We start from the raw sequence: 25,857 nt of genomic DNA, 5'->3' as shown, positions 1-25,857 counted from the left end.
ACATGGAAAGTTCACTTGAGTATGATCATCTATCAGATCTTGTATAGCCAGGACATGTTTTTGCAGTTGTTGCACCACAAGGGAATGAAGAGAGATCAAAATATTGGTTGGCACGAAGTGTACAGGGAAAACAAAAGCTAACACAACCAATGACAGATGATGATGGGTTCACATATCCTACAGGTTTAGTTGTTGTTGTGGGAACTTGGTTGCGAACATACATGATTAGAAAGAATGGCATACCTGCATTTGAAGACTATGAGAGACACAAAACCATTATAATGTATTCACACCTTATTATATCTACAAATGTCAAGTTGTTGAAGCATCAAGCAAAACCGAAGACCAAAGAGCTATGGACAGTGACTACTGCTGATCATGAAGCAATACTGGATACTCTTAAACAAACAGATGACCCTTCAGGCACACTTGAGTGGTAGGTCTTTAATGGTGCCTTATTTTTTTATCATGCATTTCATTTCAAACAATGATCATTAAACCTTAATGTTCAAGTTTGTTACGTGTATATTAAGGATGTGTTCAAAATGCAGGTCTATTGATGAACGTTTTTTGTTTGGCAACATGGTTTTTGCATGCACATAGCAATTACACTCGATATAATTGGAAGGGATGTGTTTTTGCAACATGACTTATTATCATGCATTTGATGAGCTTTACAATTTTTGTTATTAACAACACTATTTGACAATTTTTTATGATATAATTATCACGTAACCTTTATGCTCATGAAGGTCTTTTTTGATGATATACAACAGTATCACATTATGATTTTTGCGTCAACATAGTGGGTTCTGTTGATATAATTCGAAGGGACATATTTTTATTGTATATAATCCCACCTTTTCATTTATTATCATGCATTTCAGTTGAAGTGATTATCATAAATCCTTTATGTTCATCCATGCATTTTATGTGTAGACTAACAATTCTTAAAAATACAGGTTCATGCTAGATCATTCGTCATTGACAAGACCCTCTCTTGGTGATGGTACATATTCCTTTGTGCATTAATGAGATTAAATTGTGGGTCTTGTTGTGTTTATTATCATGAAGATGATTCAAATGCATGTGGCCAGGACACATCTGCAGTGGATCAAATTATCATGACAGATGATCTATTGAATCAAACATTTGACATTGATAGTCAGGTAAATAGGTTAATGTTGGGCCTTCAACATCAACACCTACTAGTCAAGGTGATCATCGAACTTTCACTCAGGTAACCTTGTCTATTATTATTCATTAATGGTTTATAAAATAAAGTCAGTTAGATTTTGGCAATTGAATAACATTGTTTCATTTTTAGACGCTGACATCAGATGCACCTAATATTCTCTCCACAATGGAACATGGTGTTCTCTAGCAGTAGCATCTTTGATGCTTTTGAAAGTAGTATGATGAGTCAGATTAGTAAATTTCTAATTTGATGCTTCCCACAGGGCTTTGCAACTTTAGATTGTGAGTGTGCCCCTGTTACAAATGAATTGTACTTTAATCGACATAGATGGTCTATGATGGCTTTTTTGTAAGACTATATGGTTTTATTACATATATTGTACTTTAATCGACATATAACAATATCCAAGTGGTGGTTAGCATGAGCTTGAATATGGTAAGTTGTATGCATCTTGAAGTTGAATATGATATGTTGTATACATCTTGAAGTTGAACTTTGATTAGACTTTGTCAGCATTTGATGAATCATAAATGTCATTTCATTATTAATCTTGTGAGTGTGAGGTGTAGGAATAAATATCAATTAATTTGAAAGTCATGGATGGTTGTCCTGATATGATAACCACCAGATGGTTGTGCCTTATGAAGAAAAGCTGAACAGATAATAACTAATTGAGAACATCAATTCAAATCCATAATATAGAGGATACTAATAACAGATCTTTGTATATTTATTTTTTCTAATAATGAAATAGGTACAACTGTATTGAGATAAAATGAAGCTTTTCTCTCATATGAAGATGTCACATTGGCAAACTGGTCTTTATTATAATACACAAGACATAAGTAAAATCAAAACGCTCTGGTCAAATCCTTCCAGATTCTATGTTAACTTGTGACTCATTAGTGTATGTTGGGAGAGGGAAGAGTGTGTGGCTTCAGGGTATAGTTTTGGACTTGAACCATATTGCATAAATCTCAAGGCTTCAACTTGATTATCATTAAAGGTTTCTGATTGTTTACAAAATATCCCTTCATATCCCTTCATGGATGTCACATATATAGGGTATGACCCCAAGCGTTCGATCGAGTGGGGGGAAAAATAGGAGCATGTGTAGGGTAATAATGCCTAACTGGACATGTTGGAGCCAACGGTTCATCATCGCGATGAGCAGAACGAGAAATCGGCCATGCGACAACATTCCATTAAGTAAGACTAATGATTTTTTCGCCAACTGAAAAATTGCTTCCCTAATAAAACCGTAGGGAAACTTGAAAAACTGAGATAGGATTTTGTAGGGACCCCTCTTGTGGCCCCGTAGGTTCAAACAGATCATTCACAGGTGCCATGGATTCTGAGTTAGGGCCCATCAAAGTTTGACAATTTGAGCACTTAGGGTGCTCAAGGGACGACGCCAATAGGGTATGACCTCGAGCGTTCGATTGAGTGGGGGGGGAAAATAGGAGCATGCATAGGGTAATAATGCCTAACTAGACATGTCAGAGCCGATGGTTCATCATCACGACGAGCAGAACGAGAAATCAACCACGCGACAACATTCCATTGAGTGAGACTGATGATTTTTTTGCCAACCAAAAAATTGCTGCCCTAATAAAAGTGTAGGGAAACTTGAAAAAATGAGATAGGCTTTTGTAGGGACCCCTCTCGTGGCCCCATAGGTTCAAACGGATCATTCATAGGTGCCATGGATTCTGAGTTAGGGCCCATGAAAGTTTGGCAATTTTGAGCACTTAGGGCGCTCAAGGGACGACTCCAGTAGGGTATGACCCCGAGCGTTCGATCGAGTGGGGGGGGGGGGGGGAAATAGGAGCATGCGTAGGGTAATAATGCCTAACTGGACATGTCGGAGCCGACGGTTCGTCATCGCGACAAGCAGAACGAGAAATCAGCCATGCGACAACATTCCATTGAGTGAGATTGACGATTTTTTCGCCAACCAAAAAATTGGTGCCCTAATAAAACCATAGGGAAACTTGAAAAACCGAGATAGGATTTTGTAGGAAGCCCTCTTGTGGCCCCGTAGGTTCAAATGGATCATTCGCAGGTGCCATGAATTTCGAGTTAGGGCCCATCAAAGTTTGACAATTTTGAGCACTTAGGGCGCTCAAGGGACGACGCCGGTAGGGTATGACCCCGAGCATTCGATCGAGTGGGGGGGAAAAATAGGACCATGCATAGGGTAATAATGCCTAACTAGACATTGCAGAGCTGACGGTTTGTCATCGCGATGAGCAAAACGAGAAATCGGCCACACGACAACATTCCATTGAGTGAGACTGACGATTTTTTTGCCAACCGAAAAATTGCTGTCCTAATAAAACCGTAGGGCAACTTGAAAAACCGAGATAGGATTTTGTAGGGACCCCTCTTGTGGCCCTGTAGGTTCAAATGGATCATTTGTAGGTGCCACAAATTTCGAGTTAGGGCCCGTCAAAGTTTGACAATTTTGAGCACTTATGGCGCTCAAGGGACAATGCCGGTAGGGTATGACCCTAAGCATTCGATCGAGTGGGGGGGGAAATAGGACAATGCATAGGGTAATAATGCCTAATTGGACATGTCAGAGCCGACAGTTCGTCATTGCGATGAGCAAAACGAGAAATCGGCCACGTGACAACATTCGATTGAGTGAGACTGATGATTTTTTTGCCAATCGAAAAATTGCTGCCCTAATAAAAATGTAGGGCAACTTGAAAAACCGAGATAGGATTTTGTAGGGACCCCTCTCATGGCCCCGTAGGTTCAAACGAATCATTCGCAGGTGCCACGGATTTCGAATTAGGGCCCATCAAAGTTTGACAATTTTGAGAACTTAGGGCGCTCAAGGGACGACGCCGGTAGGGTATGACCCCGAGCGTTCGATCGAGTGGGGGGGAAAAATAGGACCATGCATAGGGTAATAATGAATTGTATCAAGTATTGTTCATTAAATGAATTGTATTGTATTGTTCATTAAATGAATTATATTGTTCATTATAAAAACAACATGTACGATGAAATGAAATGAATTGTATTGTTCATTAAATAGCCATTATTAACCATTGTTAATTATTGGAATGAAGATTAAAGATTTCCATGATAACACCATGCATAGATGAGCAACAATTTATATGATCGAATATCAACTTTTGTATATATAAAAATGTCAAATGATTACAAATGTATGTCCATACACAAATATGGCATAAACACCAACTGAAACAAAATGTATGTCTAAATACGTGAATGTATGTCCATATACAAAATATACATGCCAACTAGACATGTAAGCATCCCAAAACTATCTATAACATCCTAAGCTGCTGATGGATCATCGAAATCGATCCTCTTCGCCGTACTGCTCGGCTTTGAAGGATGCTGCACAAGAAAAACAAACCACAATTAATATTAGTTATATTATATAATTCACATTCAAAAAGTTAACATAAAAATGAACTATAATTGAACTACTCATGTTTACCTCATCTCCACGTTTTCTCTTTAGCTTTGCAGGACTCTTGATGTATGTCTTTGGTAGAGGAGGTATGTTTTGAATATTTTCATACACAACCTACATATGTTCAAAAACATGACATTGATACAAGTTAGCATATAATTGTCACTAGTAATAACAAATTATATCTACTAATCAAAAAATAAAATAAACACACATCTACTCGAGGCATCTCTTCTTCTTCTTCAGGTATACTGGGTGTAGTCATCAAGGATGTGAAGCCAAGAATTCTCTGTATATATACACAAGTATATGAAACTATCAATCTATGTCTAGACATGTATAATCACTATAAGTTATTTAAACTATTCATTCGATCATATTTGCATTCAATTACCTTTCCCTTGTCTCGAACTGCACTACCAGATCCTAAATCACACCGACCCGCACTCGTGCTGCTTGTGCCCTACAAGAGTAAAATAAGATATATATGCAAGTTACTACATAATCTAATTAATACCAATATAAATGATGAGCATGTATGTACAATAAAATACAAACGAATTAGTACTTAATATTATCTAATTTATAAATATTTAATTAAAATATAACATGAACTATGAAAATACAAATCTTACCACTACATCATCAATGTATGATGATGGTGCCTCCTCGCCTCTAGCATGTGAGGACTCCCCAGGGTATCCTCCAGTTTGTGTAATAACATATGGTGCATCATGCATCTCATGCACCTCATAATCTGCACTATCCACAGGAGGATCGACGAGCTGTCCAACTAGACCCAAGCATACATGCCCACACATGACACAACTATGGGGGCACACATATGTGTGGAGCCGAGGATGATGTGTCAACGCCACCAAATGCACTGCTACCATCAAGAATAGGCTGAGCTACCGACACAGCCTAAGAAACTAAAAGGCTACTCAAAGAGTGTATAGTCGATATGGTCCATGAAGCTGCCTCACAAATGATATCAGGATGCTGCACTGCAGGTGGGGGATCAATAGGAGGAGGGGGGACATACGGGCCCTGGACTACTCTGACTGCCCCAGGTCTATTTCGGGGCATACCTAAACCTACACCCTGGAAAGGTTGGATGTCAAAGTAGTTCACATGTTTGTGTAAAACAAACTCAGCATACAATTTTTTTATGAAATAGAAGGGGATATCAAGATTGTTGTTGGGTGGTTTGTCGAAAACCATCCACCAATGATCCCAAAAGTTTTTCACAATCCCATCATTTGTGCACCATTTAATAGAAAGTTTTGTTTTTTTGGGATCTACGGGCTGACCAGTACGGGGATTGACAAACAATGAGGCGATTTCGGCTTTGGATATCTCAAGATCCTTGATATCCTTATACGACAAGCCATCTGCATATTTTTCCCTCATAGAATCTCGCCACAAAAGGGTGGCATCGTGCTCCTCAATCATGGTTTCCATACTTTTTATGATCGACGTGAGAGGATCAAACATTGGGTTTAGATGAGGGATCCTACGATATACTTCTGCAATCCCCCTCAATTCATTCAAATTTTGTGCAATCAAATCTTGAATTGAGGGGGGGTTTGGCAAATGAGGGTTTGGTTGTTGCAGTTGTGGTTGGTTAGTGTTTTCATTGTTATCCCCCATTTTTAACCTAATTGAATGTAAACAATTAAATTTAGTTAACAAATTTAAACGATTAGGTATTTGATTTTAAAAAACCTAGTTTTCATTAAAAAAACCATATTTTCAATGAAAAATCAAATAAACATTAACAAAAAATACAAAAAATGAATGAAAATGATTCAAAATGATAAAATTCTTACCTCTGAATCTATTTTGTAGCAATTTTTTGTCAAAACACCGGATATCGGAAGGAGCGGATATCAGATTTTGATGAAATCGCATGGCCCGTGAGTTAAAAATGACTCACGGGCTGTCACTATCGAAATATAAAAGTCTTAGAAAATCGGATATCCGATTTTTATACTTAAATTATTTTTAAATAACATATATAATATAATAATATATTATATAATATATTATTATATTATATAATACGTACTGTATTATATTATATATATTATAATATATAATATAATATTATATTATATTATATTATATATAATATAACATAATATAATATAATATTGTATTATATATAATATAATGTAATATAATATTGTATTATATAATATATTATTATATATAATATAATATAATATAATATAATATAATATAATATAATATAATATAATATTATAATAACATTATATATATTATATAATATAATAATAGATTATATATTATATAATATGTAACATATAATATATTTTTTAAACTAAAATTACATCTAAAAATCGGATATCCAATTTCATCGGATATCCGATTTGCATAGGTAATTACCAGGCCAAGGTGTACTAACACCCAGGCCAAGCAAAAAGTCAACATGGATTTTCACGTTTTTAGGCGAGTGAGGAAGGCTATTTTTTTCACATTGCCACTTTTTGGCCCCCCTTGATCCTGCACTAACCCGTAAATGGTAAAACAATATTAATACAAGTTAATAACATATATGTCAAATAACACATAATAACTAAAAATGATTAGACTAAAAAACTAAAGCATACCAAAGCCTCAAATGGAAGTGCTATGGTCGTAGGAGGCAATGTCACAGATGAATCAGTTACGATCATTTCCTATTGTAGACACCCAAAATTGTCATGTCTAATTAAATAAATATTTTATTTATTTAATTATCTAAGCTTAATTCTTCTATTAATTAAATAAATCTTTATTTATTTAATTAATTCATTTATCCTCTTCTAGCCTTATTTCTCATTTAAATAAATACATTTATTTATTTAAATTATCCTTTTCCTAAATTAAATAAATATTTTATTTATTTAATTATCCTACTTCTTCTATTAATTAAATAAATCTTTATTTATTTAATAAATTCATTATCTTTTTCTACACATGACACATGTCATTCATCTCTTAATTCCTACACTACCTACCTCTTTCATTATTTTACTATTTCTTCTACCTACCCTCTAATCGTAGCCGACCTCCTTTTTACACCTCTCAATCTTATCCCTCAATTTCATATTGTGTCTTCTATTTAAGGAGATGCCTTCTTCATTATCAAACCCTAATCGACAATCTTGAAGACTCGACTACACTACGATCCTACTTGCAACCACATTTCGTTCTTTGTTGAGCTCTTGTGCATATAAAATCTGAGAGCAAATATATCAAGCAAGATCAATGGAGATAGGAAGAATGGAGATCAAAACCCTATTGGACATGTGATGGTATAATCTTTGTGATTTCATTTGATTTGCATTGTCTTAGGTAATCTTCATATGTTATGGTGGATCTTTGTTGTTGTTAGGCTAGGGTTTTGTGGTTGGATTCATTTAGCCTTTCAATATTGTTATTATTGTTATCCATTTTCACCATATACATTTTGGCACGCCCGGTGGGACTCTTGTCCCTTTGCATTTAACCTTTTTGTTGCAGATTTTGCGTTTTTGAAGTTGCAGATCGGACATTTTTCGACGACATTTTAGGTTTTTCCGCGTCTGCGAACTTTCGGATCGCGTCTTTGATTTTCAGGCGGGTCTGCGGAATCTGGAATCGCGTCTGTGTTTTCGACAAATTTTATTTTGCAGGTTTCAGACAGGAGCGTCTGTGTTCAGAGTCGCGTCTGTGTTGTTTCTGCCCGTGTCTGTGTCGGAGAAGGGCGTCTGTGATTTTTGGCGGTGTCTGTGCATCACAGAACCGCATCTGTGTTATACAGACGCGTCTGTGTCATGGGTAACAATGTCTGTGTTTTATTGTTTCAAAATTTTCAAATTTTCATTGATTCAATTTTCGGATTTCACACTCAGGGTTTCAGATCTGGTTTATTTTTGGACTAACCCTTTCAGATCTAGCTAACTAAGTTTGTGCAGCTTGTCTTGGAAGCAAAAAATTTTTGTTGAAGGCCCCTCTCTCACAAAGTCTTTTGGGTTTTTAAAATTTACCTAACTTGTGTGTTTGCAGGAAGGGGTGATTATGTCAAACAACCCAAACTACTAACAAATTTTGTTGCAGGTCCTTGGCTAGGGTTTTGGATTTTTATTGTGTGCCTTGTTTTCATAGATTAGCAAACACTTCCATTGGTGCACTAAAATTGAATCATTGTCTTTTGTGTCTTGAGCAATAGGCTCTTTTTGTTTAATCTTTAGAGGGTCTGTCTTCCCATGTGGTCATTAGGACTACTAGTGAGAAGAGAACGACCCAAGTGGTAGCGAGGAAAACCCACCTCATCTGAACCACTATAATCAAATGTATTCATGGTGAAAACTATGAATAACGTGTGTTGATTAGTTCATACCGACACTATGTCTCCCCATAAACCCGTTTGATCAAATTTATTTGATCATTTGTAGGGCGTAACCCCTACCGGCTGGGAGCCTTCTGTATTTACAGAGCTGAAAGTGCCGCATGTATGGCCACACGAGCGGATGCCCTTACTAGCACCTTTTTGTTTTAGAATCCCAAATCCTTCTAGTTGTTGGGGCAGGAGGTCGGACCTCTGGTAGCGGCCCACACACATACAGTTCTTAGTAGAGATACAAAGTTCGCCATGGGGAGTTTTCATGGGGACTGATGCTTGGCTGACCCGAGAAGTGAGTGCCGAGGGTGGAGCCAGTGAGGTCAAGCATCTAAGTATCCGCTCGGAATAGCGTAGCCTCGGGGGTAAAACCCCATGTGGGATCAACAACTATTGTCTTAGCCAGCCATAAGAATTGTGCTTGACTTATTTTAAACATTCAAAACATTCAAGACCAAACAAAAAAACATTGTGTCTTTTGTGTCTTCAAGTGTATGCAAAACAACTTTACATCAAACAACACACTTTTTTTGGAATCATTTTGAGTCTAAACACTTGCAAACATTGATTCCTCATCAACATTGTGTCCTCTTGTCACGAAAAATAGTCAAACATTCAAATTTGGTCACAACTTCACAAATTGGAAAAATTTTACAGTCCAGCAAACAAGAGCAATCAGTTTCGGAATTCTTGAGCTTCCTAGGTTGTTTCTTCAGGTTTCATCTAGCATTCAACCTGTCTTTGGGTCTCACAAAGTCCATCATTTCTTTACATCTTGCTTTACATTCACACTTGTCTAAACTTGAGTCAAAAGGTCACTTGCTTGTCCTCATCATACTTTGTCAACACACTACATACAACTACACTTTGCTAAGTGGTCCCTCATCAAGGTTTCTTACCTTTGGGTCTCATTTGGTCTTACTTAGAGTCAAGGTCAGCTTACCTCATCAAGAGAAACTATCCTCTCTTTGGAAGTCACACCTACTCTACTACATACATACTTGGTCTTACATTTTGGACATTGCAAGTACACCTCAGATTCATTTACGCTCCATACAACTCTTGGTCTTCCATACTCTTTCCATTTTCATCTAGTCTCTCACATCTTGGTCAATACCTAGTTCATGGTTGAAACCCGTCTTCAAAAATCTAGGAGAAAAGATAAAGAGGCTCAAGAATCTACAAACATGAGTTCTTATGAGTATGACAATGATTTATTTTTCAATCCTGAGCACACTACATTGCCTGACATGGATGTTTATAGAAACATTCCAAATGTGGAAAACGCAGACACTACAAACAACAATGCTACACACAATGACAATGTGGACAACTTTTCAATACATTCAGCTGATGTAGAAGAATCCATTATGAATCCTCATTTCAATAGATTGGTTGAAGAAATAATGAGGAGGGATAGACAATACTTTTTACACATGATGGCACAAAGTGGAGCTAAAATACCTCATGACTTTGACATGTCTCAACTTATGGAAAACCGACCCTCGCAACAAACTCACTCCAACATGGATCAAAGGAGACCTAATAGTGGAGGAAATAGAGGACCACATATGGTACCTGAATCACCATCAGCTTTGCTTCAAAAACCAGAAGTCCCACATACACATGCTCAAACATATGATACTTACCTTCGAAGACCATTATGGAGGCCTTATGCAGATAGATATGCTCAAGCTATGGATCAACCAAAACAATTGGATATTCAAAGGCATGCTCAAAATTTGGACACAAGGAAACCCCGTGTCAAATTTGGGGGCAACGCAATAGAACATGACATGCCTGTAGAATATGGTATACATGCACAAAATAGATATGGGGTTCCTCAACATGAAGCTATACCAAGTGCTCCATATATGCCGCATCAATATAGACCTCCTCCATATGAACATGTGTATGATCAATATCATCCATACATGCAACAAGCTCCTCCTCAAATTGGTGCCTCAAACATGGGATATGGTTCAAGAAGTCGACCTCCACCTAAGAGCAATTTGGAGCAACAAATCAGAGATTTACAAAAGAAAATGGAGGACATGAATACACCAAAACCAACATACACAATGAGAGACATATGTCCTTATCCATTTGATAAGAGCATTCCAATGCCTCCATTTCCTGCACACTTTGTGACACCAAAATTTGACAAGTATAGAGGAAAAGGGGACCCCAAGGCACACATAAGACAATTTTTCACAGCTTGCATTGAGGTAGCAGCAGAAGAAACATATTTGATGAGATTGTTCCCACAAAGTTTAGGCGATCAAGCTATGGAATGGTTCTCTCAACTACCGCCTGGTATTAAGTCATGGGGTGACTTAGCAGAGGCATTTATTCAGCATTTCTCCTACAATATAGAGACAGATATCTCAATCACTACTTTGTGCAATACTAAGCAAAACGAAGGAGAATCTTTTGCATCATTTTTACAAAGATGGAGAAATCTAGCTAGCAGATGCTCTTGTGAAATTCCACAGAAACAAATGGTAGAGATGTTCACACAAAATGTTAACAAAGACATTGGCTATGATCTAAGGAAAGCTTATTTGTCCACCTTCAAGGATGTCATTGAAAAGGGCTTAGCAACAGAAAAGGTCCTAATTGAACAAGGAGTCATTAAGATATTCAAGGAGAACAAAGATGACTTTAAAGGAAAAGACAAGCCAAGATTTTGGAATAAAAACAAGAACACAGTCAATGATGGTGTTGTTGATGCTAACACAGTGCGACCCAAATTCATCTTTTCGGGATCAAGTTCTACAAACAATCAAGTGAATACTCAAACAACTTCTAGATCATGGAGGAAGTACACCCCATTGGGAGAACCACTTGAATCAGTCTTCAAAAAGCTTGTGGCAAACAAAGTGATCACAGTTCCAGATTTTCCTCCATATGAACCAAAGGTCAAACCAAATTGGTGGAATGATGATGAGTATTGTGAATTTCATAAGAGCAAGGGTCATAAGATAGGTAATTGTCATCGACTGAAGAATATTGTGCAAGATCTCATTGATAGAGGTGACATTGAGATTGAGGGACACTCATCTAATCAAGAACATGAGATGTTTATGGAACCATTCCCAAAGCATGACAAAGGAAAAGCCAAAGTCACAGATGATCAGGCCAACTATACTAGAGCACCCTATAACTATGATTCAACTATCAATCACATCTCGATGGACAATCATATCTCTACTATTACCATCAAGAACAAAAATCCTGAGAATCCTCCTCAGCAACCCAGGATTGTCCTAAGAGGTGTTGGATCTTCTTCCGAACATACCTCTGAATGTCATGTTACAACTCATCGAGGTAAGATTACGTTTCCAGGTGCCTCCACTAAAAATACTGCTTCTTCATCAACCAAGCCTGAGTATGACCTTGTAGAACAGTTAGGGAAGACACCCGCGCTCATCTCCATCCTTGAGCTCTTACGTATATCCCCCGCTCATAAAGCTATTCTTGACAAAATCTTGAGAGACACCGCCGTTCCTACTGATCTGAACGTGGACCAGTTTCAAGCCATGGTGGGATACCTTTCCATTCCACACTCCCTTACATTCATAGAAGCTGATGACACCTCCGTAAATCAGCCACATAATGCACCTTTACACATTGAAGCCTTCATACACAAACATAGAATCAAACGAGTCCTGATAGATGGAGGAGCAGGTCTGAACATTTGTACATTGAGCACTATTAAACAATTGGGATATTTTGACAAAGCTGTGAATTCTACAAACAAAATTACTATCAAAGCATATGATGATGAAGAGCGTTCATCCAAGCGTACAGTCATTTTACCTCTCAGAGTTGGGCCAGTTACAAAGGATGTGGTTTGTCAAGTCCTAGACCTTGATCTCACATACAACATATTGCTAGGACGTCCATGGATTCATGAAATGAGCGCAGTCCCATCTACATATCATCGATGTATCAAGTTCCCTCACAATGGAGTTGAAGTGACCATCAAAGCGGATCCAAATCCATTCATATATTGCAACAATCTGCAACCTCGATCAAAAATAACAATCCCAGTCAATCGAGAAGCTATTCCTTCATCAACATATGTGGATCCAGAATCCTTGAAAGCTTCTACATCAAAACAAGCAGAGCACAAAGAAAATTTCAAGATTAAAGACATGGGATGTGGTGAGTATATCTTTCATGTTGATCAAATCCCATTATCTCCTAAGGTATTCTGTCAACAGGAACAATCTATAAATAATTTGCAAGGAATTGGGTGTGAACCACCTAGTGTTGTGGCTACTAAGTCAGAATGCAAATCTCCTCTAGTGGTGCAAGCATCTCTTGATATCAATAGTCCTAAGAGTGGTTCCAACGAAGAATTTATGGAGCATATCGCCAGCCCTCTTGAGAAATCACATAGCTTTACCATATCATCCACTCATTCCATTTCCACTCCACTTCCAAACTTGGATCAACAAGAATTACAAAAGCCCTTACTCATTGGGGATAAAAAATCAAGCTTCGGAAAGAAAAAACTAAAAGTCAAAACTAAAGATAAGTCATTTAGTACAAATCAAAATCAAAAGCTATTGGACTCTGCAAAAATCAAAGTCAAGGATAAAAATCCCATGAAGAAAAAAGAACAAGAGATGATCTCCCCTAATACCAAAATAACTGGGGGCAAAAGTTCAAAAATTTCAAGCCAAAAAGCATACTTGTTGATCCTAAGTCTCCATCATGCTATCCTACTTTCACTTCTTTTCGCAATCATAAGCCTTCATCACTCATCTACTTGTTCCACACATCCTTTCCCTTCTGGTGATACATCATGGACCTTTAATGGAGCTTCCTCGCAGGACTTTGTTATCAGGGATGCCCAAACTTCTTTAGGTGACACGCATACGGGCCTGTGTAGTCCACACACTAGTAATTCTATCTCAGTTCCTTTATCAAGGAAGACAGTCACTCAAGCTACACATCATTCAGTCAAGGAACAATGTAGCTACAATCACAAAGTCAAGCCTCATACATTTGAGGTAGGTGACTTGGTTCTCAGAGAAAACCCCAAGAATCAACAAGACAGAGAGAAGAAGGGTAAGTTCGAACCAAATTGGCTTGGTCCTTACATCAATACAACATCATATGGATCTGGGGTATATCAGTTCTCAATTACAGAAGGTGAACCTTTGGAGGATCCTATCAACAACATGCACCTTTGCAGGTTCTACACATAGCTCTTCGGAATATCCTAATTCAAAAATACAAAAAAATCAAAAAATTCAAAAATACAAAAAAATTATAAAAACAAAAAATCGTTACTTGGTGAAAACCTGGCAAACAGGTGCCTTGTGACACAAAAAACATTGAAAAATTGAAAAAAGTAAAGAGAAATAATTTCGTCCAACGGTGAAAACCACTTCGGTGGTGCCCTGGGCAAGTACCATGGTGAAAACTGGGTCACCAACGCCATGTGTAGAGACATTGCTCCTCCCTCCTTCAGGATTCACTTTCATCATTTCTCTTTGCACACACTCACAACCTATTCGTTCATAATAAACTTACCCATTCCCATCATGGCTTGTTATTGATCTACCCAAGATTGGTTAGCCATTCATAATAAACCTCCCTTTCCATCCATAATAAATCAGATCCTATCTGTGGCTAAGGCAAATCCTACGTCTAGTGATGGGTGTGGAACTGAGAACATCACATGTTTCGAGGAGTACAGTTTCTTCCAGCTTCCTTCAGTCTATTCGCGCACAATCCGCAATAAAGCAACATTTGCATCACAGATCCGCAATAAAGTTTCGTCTTCTCCGCAATAAAGTATCAGTTTCATGGATTCAGTCAGTTTCAGATGAGCCAGCAGCAACAATGGGCTTCAACAAATTAAATCTTTTAGCAGACTCAGACAACATATGGTTCAGTGCTATCTATCCATTCTGTGAAAGTAAACATTGTGACCACAATCAAATAAGACTTATACAAGTGACAAGAGACACTAAACTTGAGGACTACAGTGGATGTTGGTGTCGAGTCTTGGTTTTCTTTTGATTTCATCTTTTTTTTGGTGACATGTCTTTTAGCTTTTCCAAGATGTCTTTGACTAGAGATTGTATCTCCAGGATGTCTTTGACTAGAAAGGCGAGGATGGGGTATCGTCACCTATTTGTATTTTCTGTCTGTGGATTGTCTCTTAGTAATGCTAACAATAATAACAATATTGAAAGGCTAAATGAATTCAACCACCAAACCCTAGCCTAACAATCAACAAAGATCCACCATAACATATGAAGATTACCTAAGACAATGCAAATCACATGAAATCACAAAGATTATACCATCACATGTCCAATAGGGTTTTGATCTCCATTCTTCCTATCTCCATTGATCTTGCTTGATATATTTGCTCTCAGATTTTATGTGCACAAGAGCTCAACAAAGAACGGAATGTGGTTGCAAGTAGAATCGTAGTGTAGTCAAGTCCTCCAAATTGTCGATTAGGGTGAGTGATTAGGTTGTGAGTGTGTGCAAAGTGAAAGGATGAAAGTGAATCCTGAAGGAGGGAGGAGCAATGTCTCTACGCATGGCGTTGGTGACCCAGTTTTCACCATGGTACTTGCCCAGGGCGCCACCGAAGTGGTTTTCACCGTTGGACGAAATTATTTCTCTTTACTTTTTTCGATTTTTCATTTTTTTTTGTGTCACAAGGCGCCTGTTTGCTAGGTTTTCACCAAGTAACGATTTTTTTTGTTTTATAATTTTTTTGTATTTTTGAATTTTTTTTACTTTTTTTTGTATTTTTGAATTAGGATATTCCGAAGAGCTATGTGTAGAACCTGCGAAGGTGCATGCTGTTGATAGGATCCTCCAAAGGTTCACCTTCTGTAGTTGAGAGCTGATATGCACCAGATCCATAGGCTGCTGTAATAATGTAAGGACCAAGCCAGTTTGGTTCAAACTTGCCCTTCTTCTCTCTGTCTTGTTGATTTTTAGGATTTTCTCTGAGAACTAAGTCACCTACCTCAAATGTGCGAGGCTTGACCTTGTGATTGTAGCTGCATTGTTCCTTGATTGAATGATGTGTAGCTTGAGTGTCTGTCTTCCTTGATGAAGGAACTGAGATAGAATTACTAGTGTGTGGACTACACAAGTCCGTATGCGTGTCACCTGAAGAATTTTGGGTATCCTTGATAACAAAGTCCCTTGAGGAAGCTCCATTAAAGGTCCATGATGTATCACCAGAAGGAAAAGGATGTGTGGAACAAGTGGATATCCATAGTAAGTGATCTAAAAGGAGTTAACAAGAGGTTTTCAACTCCGTTGTGCACTTAGTGAAAAGGAGTTGATAAGACATACATACCTTTTCCCTTTGTTGTGTTGGATCCCATATTATACGTGTAGGACTTCTAATGAAATAAAATGGTAGAACATCAGTAGGAAGTTTGGAAGGGGGCTGTAATAGGTTAAAGACAATTATACAAGTTAATAACCCAAATTTGTTGAAAAACTAGATAGAACAAATATTTTTAACATATGTAGAACAAATGCACACCGAAGCCTCGTATAGTTCTCCTTTAACCTTAGGAGGCCTAGTTGAATCTGATGCAACTATTACCATTTCCTATATGAAAAATGATAATATATGATATAGAAATAAAAGGATTTCTAGTTATTTCGAACAAGCAAGAATTCAATCCAAAGTGAATATGAAGATATCACCTCTTCCCTTTGCTAAACCTTATCGACATCAGGTGCATTCATTAATTCCATAAACCCCATATGTTTCTATATATAGAACAAATAAATTAAGTGCATTTATCAATATCTACATATACATGCTTAATCATTATACATTTCAACAAATGAATTTAAATTGTATTGAATTACCTTCTATCGTTTGGGTGTCCGGGAGGATATCGTTTTCTGCCTCAGAGTGCTAGAGGATGGCTTTCTCACACGAGATGTACTCGAGGCAGGTGGGGTAAACTAATAGAAAAAAATTAACATAAGGGAAAAGAGCATGTATTTTAATATTCAACCTAAGTAGAAAATATATAAATCTAAATGGTACCGCATAGCTATCTAGGCCAAAGTCAATGGCTGAAAGCATGATATCATCAAGTTGGGACATCTTAGTCCCTGATAAGCCCTATAAAACACCAAGTAATGATACATATATATTAACAAAATCTATTTTGAAACCAATGTATTATTATATTTTTTAACAAATTTACAAATCTTTACCTCCAGTGGCGAAATTACTCATGATCGTGGAGTCGATTGAAAAGTATATGGTGTACTCCCACCACTTGCTGCACCCTGCAATGCATTTTATGTATATGTCACTTTAAATTATTCTAAAATTAAAAATTCATTTCTTTTTATAAGATTTAGTCACTTAATTGATAACATGTCATAAATAGAATTAAACACACATGTGTCTGATAGCGAGGGAACAACATACTCATCAGGTCATCAGTGAGGGCCACATCCTCTATAGTGGAAGCATGACATCTACTCCCGCAACATGTACACAAATGAGATGTCGAACCATCCTCATCCATGTCAGTGTCTACACCAGAACATACACCCTAGCAGGTGGCGCACATATGTTGAATGGGTTGTCCTGTGCCAAATGATGCATGAGGTGACATTGATGAAGGAGGTGTCGGTGATGAAGGAGGTGTCATAGGTGCTGGTACATCCTCTGCTCTGACCAGCTATGTGCCATGCTGAACAATGACATCAGTCAATGATGCAACTGCCTCAACTAGAGTCTATAATTCCATAGACTCCTTCAAGGATATAGGGACAGTGATATGAACCATGGATTTAGGAGCTACACACCTCCTATGTTGTGGTTGTACTACCCTATGGGCCCTAGGTCTATCCTGCACAGAGCCTCTCCCTCTACCCTGAAATTGTCGAATGTCAAAGTAATTCGACTTCTCGCCGAGGATAAACTCACAATACAACTTTCTAAAAAAATATAGAGGCACCTCCCAATTATTACAAGGTGGTTGGTCAAAGACCATATACCACCTATCCCAAAAAGATTCTTTCAGCCTAGCATGAACACACCAATGTATAGGAAATCGATTCGTATTTAGTTCTAGGTTGCTACTGGTAATAGGATCAGTGAAAAGAGCACACATGTCAGCTATAAGTATGCCTTTTTTTCACTTGATCATATGACAACCCATCCGCATAAAATGTTCGACATCTATCCCTCCATGAACCCCATTTCGTAACCTCCCTAGATACCTCATTTGCACTATTGGCCATTGTTTCTAGCATTGTAGCGAGGGTTGAGTGGTGCTCAAGGCTAGAGGACCTCAACCTATTCACCAATATAGAAATTTGGGCACTATTTTGTGTAAGGTGATTGATGAGATCCTCTTGTGTGGCATCTACATGATCTTATGGAGGACATGGAGGGTTTCAGGGTGGCGGTGGTTGTTGAGGAGCAACATTTTGAGGATTTTGTGGTTGTGGAGCAACGTCTTGAGGGTTTTCTTATTGCCCATGTGCAATGTTTACAAAGTTTGCTTGTGTTGCTTGTGCAGGTTGAGGCCATTGTTGTCTATTTCATTTTTGGGGATTACTTGTAGAATGTGACATCAAATTAATAAAAACAAAACTTAAATCAATTAAAAAACCCTACTTAAATTAAAATGAAAACAAAAATAATCAAACCAATCAAATCTTACCTGTTCGATGGGGTGTCATTGTTGAAAATCGCTCTCAATGCTGGAAAAATCCAAAATGATTGCAAACCCGTGCGGGTTTTGTGGTATTTTGGCTTCCTTTTGTTACTGTTCCACGGGTTACCAAAAATATAATGTTCCTCAAAACTCGTACGGGTTTTGAGGAACTTTTGATTTTTTATTATAAAACATAATGTTCCTAAAAAACCGTACGGGTTTTGAGGAACTTTTGTTTTTTTATTGTTTTTGGCTAGGATTGGTGTTACCAAGCCTAGCACATTTTTGAATTTTCAGAACACGCACGAGTTATGAATTTTTTTTTTTTTTTTTTTTGCATTTGGCCACTTTTTTGTTCACCATCTTGGTGCACTTACCCACATGCCTTTTCTTACCTCCTTTACCATTTGAGCAAAGGAATTCCCTAATCATCTTTTGGATATGACAAAATTGGTAATTACTGAAAATCCAAGAAGAAGTATAATAGATGTTATATGAGGAGAGCATTTTTTGACAAACTTGAGCCCTCCTAGCCAAAGAAAGGAAATGCTTATTCCACTTCCTAAACTTTTTATCAAAATTGCTTTTGATCCACTCCCACATAGCTTTCAAGTTGGGCTCAACTGCAAAAGGAATACCAAGGTACCTGACCAAATGATTAGGCCCACCCCATTCTAAGGAATATTTATTGCACCAATCAGGGATTGCATCTTCCAACCAAGTAAAATAGATTTGGAGAGAAAGATTTTACTCCCTGGGGCTTCATAGAATATGTCAAGTTTACTCATTAGAGCATCTAAATTATCTTCATCTAATCTAGCCTGGATGGTAGTATCATCTGTAAATTGAATGTTGAATAAATTATCCTCATTAGGAAAAGTTGATGCCTTTCACCATGGTGGGTAGTGGAATCTATCAACAAGTAATACAAGGCATCAACAAAAATCACAAATAGGCCAGGCGCTAAGGGGTATCCTTGTCTAATAGATCGTGATAAACCAAAACTGTTTGATTTAGATCCATTAATCTCAACACAGGCTTTAGCATCTTTTATCAAAACATTGACCATTCTATAGAAATGTAGGCAACCCTAGGTTTTCCAACATCATATTAACAAAACTCCATTTAACTCTATCACAAGCCTTCTCAAAGTCCAACATAAGTAAAGTAGTATCTTGTCCTGATTCCTTGGCCCAAAACATGGCTTCCTAGCATGTAAGAAGATTCTCAAGTATGTATCTCCCTTTGACAAATCTAGTCTGTGCAGGGGAGATAATCTTTGGGAGGATTCTTTCCAATGTATGGGAAAGAATCTTGGCAAGGATCTTATAAGACACATTAAGCAAGGTAATAGGCCTCCAGTTCTTAATTAAAGTTCTATCCCCATCCTTAGGAATCAACTTGATCACTCCTGTATTGATTTCCTCACTTAGAGAACCCACCATCACAACCTCCTGATATACCTTCAATAAGTCCTCACCTATCCAATCAATGCAATCCTTGTATAATTCAGCCGGAAGACCATTCGACTGTGGCGCTTTCCCATTACAGAGGGATGAGATTTCATCTTTAATCTCCTCCAATGACACAACCTAATCCAATTTATTAGCATCCTCATTGTTCACCTTCCTAGGGATGATATTTCTCAATAAATATTTGGTCCTTGCCTTATGCAACACATTATCCTCTGTAGAAAAGAGCTTTTGGTAAAAAATGAGCAAAAGATCTGAGAATATCAACTTGATTTGAAATAGAGTTGCCATCCTCACATATACTGTTAATATTAGCTCTAGCTTCTTTATCTTTCAACAACTAAAAAAAGAATCTAGAACCTTTATCACCATGTTCTATCCAGTTGACCCTAGATCTCATTTTGGCACCTTGGATTTTAACATTTTGAATCTTTCTAAGTGAGTTCTTGGCTTGGCACAAAGAGTCTAGAGCCTCAAAGTTGGAAGGATCAACTTGCAAGGTCTCTTTAGCATGGTGGAATCTTAAATAGGCCAAGGTTTCCTCTTTCCTATAATCCTTGGCTAATTTCTTACCTGTAGTCTAAAAGAGGGTTTTCTAACTCTGGATTTTCTGGGTCCAAGCCTTAATGGGGTTGACATCTAATTTCACAACAAGATTATTGAATTGTTTGATAAAAAGTGATGCCTGCAAAACTTCTTCTCTTCCCAAAAGGCTACTGTTGAGGGAAAAAGCATTCCTTTTAACATTCCTACTCGGGGTCATCTTGTTATGGGAGATAACAACTTGGATGGGGTGGTGATCCAAGAGGGTGTATGGAGTAACTTTAAACTAGTCCCCCTCACTATCTTTGCAAATGTTGAAAAAGACTGTTAAAATAGAATCTGTCTAACCTAGAGTAAATTATTTTGTTACCCTTCTGACTATTGCACCAAGTGAACCATATACCTTTATGCTCTTTTTTACAACCTGCAAAGGATCAATGAGATTGAGTTTACTAACCATTCTGGACCCAAATAATTTCTCTTCCCCTTTCCAATCAAATCTAGTCCCCCCCCCCAATTTATCTATGGGACTTTCTATCATGTTGAAATCACCCCATAAGATCCAGGGAATATTTTCCATATCAAACATCCACTTCCAAAGGTCAATCTTGCGTTTGTACTCATTGGGAGCATACATCGAGCACACCCAAAACTCTAGATCTTCATATTTCAAAACAACCCAAACCAATCTGTTACATGGCGAACACCCCCATCTCAAAACATGATTAGTCCTTTTCATACTGAGTAGAATAGTTGCACCACCTTTACCTCTAGAGTGTTTGGTAGTGAAGTAATTGGCATCTCTCCAGATCCATTTCAAGTTAATATCCAACCATAAGTCTACTACCTTTATTTCTTGCAGAAAAATGATGTCTATGCTCTTATACAACTGAAGAAACCTCTTAAAAGTTTATTTCCTATCAAGGGTTTCCAAGCCCCTTACATTCCATGAAGCAATATTCAATTCCATAAAGTATTAAGAGGTTAAGTTTCCATAGGTTCCTGAAAGCTATCATAACATTTAGGGAGTTTTCCCTTGGACTTACACCCCCCTTAGAGCTATTGGAGGATCCGCTTGGTCTACCCCTCTTCTTTTTGAACACAAACTCCTCAACACCTAAGGGAGGAGGATTGTCCATCTTTTTGGTTTTCTTCTATTTCTTAGAGCCTTTTTTTCCTTTAACTATATTCTTCTCGAGTTCTTTCATAGCTTCCTCTATTAAATCATCCTTAGATTGGCCCTCATATGGTATAACAACCTAGGAGACACTCTTGTCCCCGACTTTTTCATTCAAATCCACTATCTCAGTCTCCATATCCATCAAAAGGTCACTACCAATCATAGGGGTGTCTGGTTTGCAGATCTCATCCCCACCACCAGTGGATCTGCTACCCAAACTGAAGGGGGATTTGGAGGAATATCAGTAGGCAAGTTCTTCTCAAGAAGAGAATTGAAGAAGCTCTGCATATTGTGCTCAACATAAGGTATCAAATTTGAGCTACTAGAAGGATTGTCCTCTTTACTCCCCATCCCATCAGAAAAAGGCATCACCCCACTAGAGGTGGGGGTGGGATGTTCAAGGGAGCCTCCCCTGTCACTGGAACTGACCTTCACTGTGGCAGGGTCTATCTCTTCAATTTTAACTTTCTCATTGTTTGACTTCCACCCAGAATCTAGGATACCCTACACCCTATGGCAAATTTCATTCAACTTTCCAAAATTTTCTAGAATAATTTGCTGAGCATTGAGTTTTCTAGGATTAGGAGGGGGTAGGTTAGACGTCACAGAGCTACCACAGGGGAAGGAGGAGCAATCGATGAATGACTCACTTTCCTAATCTCAACACACAAGGCATCAAGTTTTTTCATCACAGGGCTAGCTAGGTTGGATTCAACCATAGCCACAAGAGGATTAGAGAGAGAAATAGACACTGGTGAAGATGAAGTAGTACTAGGGACAGAGTCAGGAGTCTTCACAGAGTTGGGTTTAGGGTTAGCTCCAGGGTTGGCAACCTTGTTGGGCTTCTTAATGAGGAGGCAATTTTTCCTTATATGACCCTCTTTTATAGAGGAAGCAAGCATTTAAACCTCCCATATATTTAATTGGGAAAACAACATTTTCGTTGATGCGTTCAATATTGATATTGTTTGGAAGTTCCTTGTCGGGCTCTAAGGCCACCAACAACCTCACATTCATATGCGACAAAATAGATGCAGTCGCATCCATACACAAGACCTTTCCCAAAGGTTTGATCAAATTAGGAACAACATTCCAAAGATAAGGAGGAATTTTTTTAACAGTAACCCACCTAAGGCACGACAAAGCAAGGATTTCATTTGCATTAACCGCTAGGTCCCATGAAATGACCCTTAAACAACCTGAACCTATAGTCCAGAACCACCTTTTCACAACCTCCCTTTGGATATTAGGGTTGCTGAAAAAAAATATAAAAAATAAGCCCTTTTGAACCATCCTACAAAAAGAGAAAGAAAAACCTAACTTCTTATTGCAGACATTAGGCAACCAAGAATCCAAATCATTCCTAAAAGGCAACTTGTTCAAATCCAAAGCCACAAGAAATATAGCTGACATGTTCCTAAGCCTATTCTTTTTCGACAAAAATAACATTAGCCATTTGCAAATTAGGGAAAATAACCAATGAGGAGGCAAAGAGAACCTTACCTCCTCCTCCGCTGCTACCTCCATCTTTCGGCTACTCCTCTTGCAGTAAAAACTTCGCCCCTTCCGGAAGAGCCACCAATTCTACAAGAGCCTGCTTGAAGTTTTTCGAGCTGTCTCCCACTGAGTCCTTCGAAACATTATGCTCAACGCCAGGTGACTTGGAATCCATAAAGCGGACAGATTGAAGGCCTGCATTAATTATACACATGCTAACAAGGTCGACCAACCCTCAGCCTGGACAAGGCAAGACTCACTCAAGCGACCGACCAAGGAAGTACAGAGCACATTCAAGTTGGAGAGCCCTCTTGTTATCAAAATCTATTGGTAATTACCAAATAGAAATATGTTTGAAATAAACATCTAAAAAATATATTTATAAAAAAATGAGTGGCAAAAAAAATTCACAGTGATATGATAAATGTTTGGTTAAGAGTTTTGAAACAAGGTATGGGCATTCACCAAAGTAGAAAGGATAGAGGAATTTAGTCAAATAAGGTAGTTGACATTGTCTTAGTAGATATGAATGCAATGTGCACAAGAATACACAAAGTGCAAAAGAGTTTCGATAATCAATTTATTAATAGTAAAATGGTACATAATGACATTTTTTAAGCTTCCATAATTCCTAGTAAGAAATACATTTCTTCGAGTTTTGCCACTATATCGACATATATAAACTAAATCTCCTTCAAAATGGAGTCCAAAAAAATTCTTAATGCAAAGAGGTGTGCTTGGTTTAGAGTACAAGTTTGGTGCTTTACAAAATTTAATTTGTAGAAGAATGTAGAAGAAAGAGAAAGTTTTCCCTTCATAAGAAAATTATTTCAATTGGTGGAAAATCCATATGAGTCTCTATTAGGACTCTCCCAACAATATGGTCCTCTATCATAAACCTCAATCTAGGCATGTGATGTAGGAGCATCCTTAACATATGAAAATCAGCATTGACCAAAAAAAAAAAATTTCAGCTTATTTGACATCTCTCCTTCAGTTTTGTAGAAGTTTAAAATACAGATTTAGTCATAAGCATGTTAGAGTTTCAATTGCCTAGTAGATATGTATGACAGGTGTGAAAGTGTTGTGGATGCTCGCAGAGATTTCAAACTAATAACAAAAGTAGATGGAGTCTCATGGAGGCATGAAATTACTCAAGAGGCATTGGAGTTATTTCACCAAATGCAACAAATTCTTCTTCAACCTGACTTGTTACTCTCTTTGAACCCACAACTCTTATGTATACATATATAAAAATTTGCTAAAGATAGGGATAATTTGAGACAAAAATTGTTTCTTGCATGGATAGGATGGGCATGTGTGTGGATGACACTACTTTTTGTTCTTGCAATTTTCAATGCTCGCACAATCATTAGTAGGTTTACAAGAGTCACCATAGATCTCTTTGGCATGTTAATTGATGTATTATTCCTACAAGAAACTATCAAGGGTATGGTAGAAGAATTTCCTATACCTAAAAATATTACCCAAATTTGAGCAATTCAAACTTTAATGGTATTTCTCAAATGACTTATTCAAGATTATTTTTGTCTTTTGATTAATGGGTAGAAGAGATCGATAATCCATTTATGGAACAAGGTTATTGAAAAGTTTCTAAATAGATTATGGAGTGCTCGTGATGATTATTTTGACAAAATATGTATGAAATGGATTTGTTGGTAGGCTTTAGAAACGTATGAATAAAGGCAATTGGCAGGTGTAAATCTACTCTATTTTTCATTCCATATTAAGCACTAGATCCTCCACATAGACCACACATGGATTATAAATACCCTCGGCTCTGTTAAGCACTTCTCTATCTTTTTTTATCCAAACCTTCTTTACATTTTTCCTCCTCTTGCAACAATCACAATTTGGCCACAATTCTTCATTATATACCATACACACTCCTTAGGTTAATCCACATTGATCAATAGTCTTGACCCTAAACACTAGACCTTATGTAATGTGTAGTCAACCACTCCTCAATCCTAAATCACCTCTAGAAATAAAATAACATCACAAGGTTTTCAAGACAATCTCTATTGGTCCCAATTTTCCTTCAAATGTTTCCTCTTGTTGATGTACAAACTCTCAGGTTTTTCTATATCATCCCTTCTACAACCGAGAAACACATTCACCACTCTGTCACCTCCATACTTCATTTCATTAACTCAAACCAATGGAAACTTAGAAATAGAACTCCTCACAACTATATCTACCTTTTGTCCAAACCACAAGACCAAACATGAAATGCAATAGAATGTTTTACTCTACAATGCTCCTCACCTCAACTCAATGCTCTATGACAATAGGCAATTCAAAACTTTCAGATGCTCCTATATTAGGCTCCCTAGGTTAATTAAAAAGCGAGTATCTCAATTTCCAAGCTATCCATCCTCAATTTCCTCACAGTCAATGGTCT

General features: G+C 37.5%; 1 protein-coding gene across 1 annotated transcript in view; it reads left to right on the top strand.

Annotated features, from left to right (window-relative positions):
* The window catches only part of LOC131054753 (putative leucine-rich repeat receptor-like serine/threonine-protein kinase At2g24130), a 90,907-nt gene that overhangs the window by 19,901 nt on the left and 45,149 nt on the right, over positions 1–25,857 (top strand). The gene's annotated exons all lie outside the window — the stretch shown is intronic.

Source organism: Cryptomeria japonica, chromosome 2, assembly GCF_030272615.1.
Source record: "Cryptomeria japonica chromosome 2, Sugi_1.0, whole genome shotgun sequence".
Lineage (NCBI taxonomy): Eukaryota > Viridiplantae > Streptophyta > Pinopsida > Cupressales > Cupressaceae > Cryptomeria > Cryptomeria japonica.
Note: the sequence above shows the minus strand (reverse complement) of the source record. Positions and strands in the feature narration are given on the sequence as shown.